This window comes from Malus sylvestris, chromosome 16 (assembly GCF_916048215.2).
Source record: "Malus sylvestris chromosome 16, drMalSylv7.2, whole genome shotgun sequence".
Classification (NCBI taxonomy): domain Eukaryota; kingdom Viridiplantae; phylum Streptophyta; class Magnoliopsida; order Rosales; family Rosaceae; genus Malus; species Malus sylvestris.
The window spans coordinates 31,899,503-31,904,032 of record NC_062275.1 but is presented as its reverse complement, the minus strand read 5'-3'; the positions used below and the strand labels follow the sequence as shown (position 1 = coordinate 31,904,032).

General features: G+C 35.3%; 1 pseudogene; it reads left to right on the top strand.

The window, feature by feature from the left end:
• The first annotated feature begins 355 nt into the window (after positions 1–355).
• LOC126606561 ((R)-mandelonitrile lyase 3-like) lies at positions 356–2,046 on the top strand (annotated as a pseudogene).
• The last annotated feature ends 2,484 nt before the right edge of the window (positions 2,047–4,530 follow it).

The window sequence follows — 4,530 nt, the reverse complement described above, 5'->3', positions numbered from 1 at the left end:
ATCGATCTGCAGATGATAATCCTGCAGAAAGAAGCTGAAGAGAATACTGAAATCGAAGAGATGAAGAACTTGCTATTTTTAGCAAGTAGCCGTTAGGTTCAAATATGTAACGGCTAGTTTACTTTCTATTATTAGAAACCTGCACAGCTATTATTCTTATCTATCTAGGTTGTACTGTGTTATTCGATCCTCTCCCAAGTGGAAGGATCGTAGCCTCCGATGGCCTGAATGGCTAGAGATCGGTCCTTGCTCCCTGAAAAATAGGATCTGAGCATTTGACTGATTTAGGGATATAGGCTTGTAAATTCCCTCTTTTGATTTCAATTAAGAACTCTGAACATTCTCTATTCTCTGAGCTCATTCTCTTCTCTGCAATATTCTGTCATAAAGTTTCAATCTTTGTGCATTTTTAAATCAACCTAAAATACCATGCTTGGTACCATTTCAAACAGAATCACTGGCTCAACTTTTGACAATAATGGAACGAGACATGCAGCTGAGGAACTACTTAACAAAGGAGACCTCCACAACTTGCGAGTTGCAGTTCATGCCAACGTAGAGAAGATCCTCTTCTCTTCTAGTGAATCAAGTACGTTGCATCTATGATTTAAAACAACTCCTAGTTTCTCATGCTGCAGTTTAAAATTAATAATTTATGCTTTAAATTAACGGAATGAAGGTAAGGGAAAATACTTGAGGTGAGAATAATTAAGCTGCCCTATTTTGGTTATATTTATTTGTTATTAATTTTGCGCTATTTTATAATGCAGTTTTGTCAGCAACAGGAGTCATATATAGGGATTCTAACGGAATTTCTCATCGAGCGTATGTACGTGATCAAGGAGAAGTTATGTGCAGGGACAATGGGGACCCCACAATCTTGGAATCCTAGTTGTACTTGACCATCCATACGTTGGGCAGTTTCTGTACGACAATCCTCGTAATTTCATTAACATTTTGCCCCCAAATCCAATCGAAGCCTCAATCGTAACAGTTCTAGGCATTAGAAAAGATTTCTGGCAATGTTCTCTCTCCGGCGGACCACTTACTTCCCCGCCCATAGTTTATTTCCTAGTGAGTCTCACCCCCTGCCAGTAAATTCAACTTTCGCTCACATTCCTAACAAAGTTCCTGGACCTTATTCTCATGGCTCTCTCACGCTAAATTCATCTTCTGATGTGACAATTGGCCCCAATGTTAGATTCAATTACTTTTCAATTGCGACGGACCTTGCTCATTGTGTTAGCGGCATGAAATAAATTGGTGATTTATTTAGGACTAACGCATTTAAACAATATAAAACCCAAGATTTGCCAGGTATACAAGGTTTTACCTTTTTAGGAGTACCTCTGCCAAATAATCAAACAGATGATGCACTCGAAACATTTTGTCGAGATTCTTTGGGCTCATATTGGCATTACCACGGTGGATGCATTGATGGAAAGGTGGTTGATGGTGGTTTGCGTGTTAATGGAATTGATGCATTACGCATTGTTGATTCTTCCACATTCCCTGTCACACGGGCGAGCCACCCTATGGGCTATGTTAGGCAGGTATGTGATGTATACTTGCAACAGATTGAAATTTTCAAAATTTATTTGGTTGTATGAATTGCTCTTTTTCGTTCCTTTCAACTTTTGTGTTTTGGTCAGGTATATGGGTCTTCAAATTCTGCAAGAGAGATCAGCTTGGGTTGGTATATATCATCCGCGTAATCCAACATTTCCAACGATATTATCCTTAATGATGCACTATCTTTTACTTCTCAATACTTGATAATAAACCCCATTGTACATTGGGGATTAAGGTTTGGCTGCAAGAAGGGGACATGCTCTTTCTATGCCCCAGGCTTTCTGGTACCTCTTTATTTCATGTATAATATATTTCCTTAATTATGCACTACCTTTTACTTTTCAATGCTTGATAATAAACCCCATTATATATTGGGGATTAAGGTTTTGCTGCAAGAAGGGGACATGCTCTTGCTTTCTATGCACCAGGCTATCTGGAACCTCTTTATTTGATGCATAATATATTTCTCTTGTAATGTCGAGGTTGTCCAATAAAATTATATCTCTTCTCTCTCTCTCTCTCTCTCTCTCTCTCTCTCTCTCTCTCTCTCTCTCTCTCTCTCTCTCCCAAATATTTTCCAAAAGAAAAATAAATTAAAAAAAGCAAAACCCTACTTCATACACAAAGTGTGTGGGCTTAGGCTAGTCTGGATTAATGTATTTAATTAGGAGATCAAAGTATTTTAGAAGTATCAAGATTTTAAATGAATCCAAGGGAGTTAATGGATATTCAATTCAAGATTTTTAAGGAGTTTATAGAGCTCCATAAAAATCTTGGTGTATTCAATCAAGATTTTAAAGTAGTTCCTAAATCTTCATGTGTATTCATTTAGAATTTTATTTTTAAGTATTTTTAAAAGTTAAGAATTTGGAGGGATTTTATAGTGTACTGTAGGCCTCAGGAAATCAGACATTTCCCCTAAAATTTTGATTGAATTCAAATGGAGTCTATGAACCTTAAGTAAAACTCCATGGATTTATAACTCATTTGAAATCTTTCAAAGTCTCAATTGAATATACCCTCTAAAAGGATGAGTTTCCATCGGCTGACCAAAAAAGAAGAAGAGAGGAATCCAGAATAATGGACCAATTGATATACAGTAAAACCTCTACGTAGTAGAAATAATGTTAGGATCAAACCAATTTAATTTATTACTATATGGAGGTTATTACTCAAAAAAGGTGGAGCTACAAAAATTATTTTTTTACTTAATTATCCTTCATAAAAGTGGTATGGAATACGGATACAACGAACTATATTAGTAAGAAGAGATTTCATCTTCTAAAAGGACAGGTGGACCATTGTTATTTTACATGCAAAAAGTTCAATACACGTCCTCTTTACGTGTTTCGTTATCAACCTAGCTACAAGAAGAGTAATGCTATTCATACAATGCTTTTATACCATATTTTTATACCACCTTAGGTGCATCTGATCTGGGCAGCCACATTATTTGAAAAATTTGCAAAACCCAAGGAAATGAAGGAGAAAGACTCCTCGTATACCACAATCATCATTTAATTAACTAATTTTTCTTAATTATTAGTTTATTAAATAATGAACTAAATTTAAAATCTGATTAATTCAAATGATGTGGCTGTCCACATCAAATACCAGCTAAGTTGATATGAAAATATGGTACAAAAACATGGTATGAATAATATTACTCCTACAAGAAAGCAATAGATTGTACTCCATGACTCGATCGTAAGGATGCTCCCTCTCCAACATGCATGTTTTCACCTCGGCTGGAAATAAATTGGGAAACAAATTTCAGTTGAATAACTTTCTGTGTTGGGATTGAATGAATACGAGGGATGAACAATAATATATAGCAATCAAATATCAATATCATTTAACAACGTTATATTCATGTGGTGGTAATAAATATTGACGGCATATAAACATTATCAACCTCATATGAACATTGTTTACCAGATATTGATGGAAACTTTATATTAACGTCGTTACCGTGACATTGATATTCATTCACACTATCGTAGTCCGCGTTTCTAGCATCGATATCCAAGTTATGCGAACGACTGACATACGTAGGGAGAGAATCTGATTAAGTTTTTACAGAGAAAACACTGTGATTCAATTCCCTAATGGTTGCTCATCTCCTTATAAAACCAAAATAAAATGTTTCATGAGATTATGGTTGTTACCAAGGTTTTAAATATCGATAATATCGACGATATTTCGCCGATATTATCGGATTTTTGCTTTACCGATATTTTAATAGGTATCCAAGAAGTTTTCGTCAAAATATCGCGATATATCGGTAATATCGTGATATTACCTATAATACCACGAAATACTTCAAAAATACTTATAATACTGAAAATATTAAACTAACAATAACAGATACCACATCAGATCTTAGCCAAAAGACCGAGAAAAGAGTGCCTTGGAATGTGGGTTTTATAGAGCTGTTTGCTTGCTCACTTCCATTGCACAGCCGATGTGGGATGCAAACTAGCTTTTATAGGATTGTTTGCTTGCTCAATTCTATTGCACAGCCGATGTGGGACAGTGGGATAACTTATCAGTCAGTCAAAAGGGTTTTGATTTGTTGCGGTGTGGGGTGAGATAAAAAGTTCTTACCTTTTTTTTTTTTAAATAATATTATTTATATTATAAAGATAGAAAATAAGCTAAACGGTAACTACTAGAAGCAAAGTTCTTTTTTCCTCATCTTACTGCATGGATGTAAGAAAAGTTCCAAATCGGAGAGTTAATTAAGAAATTCCTCACAAAGTTTATTAGGAGTTGTGTCATAACTCTTATTGCCAATTAATTTTGGGGTTGAAACCTTAGTTTTCTTCATGGATCTGGAGCATATATGCTTGCATATTAAAGGAAGTTGAGTTTCCACTATAAAAAGTTATTACAAATAGTTACCACACCCAATACTACATGTATGTTTGGGTGAGAGACTCCCAAACTACAAGGCAT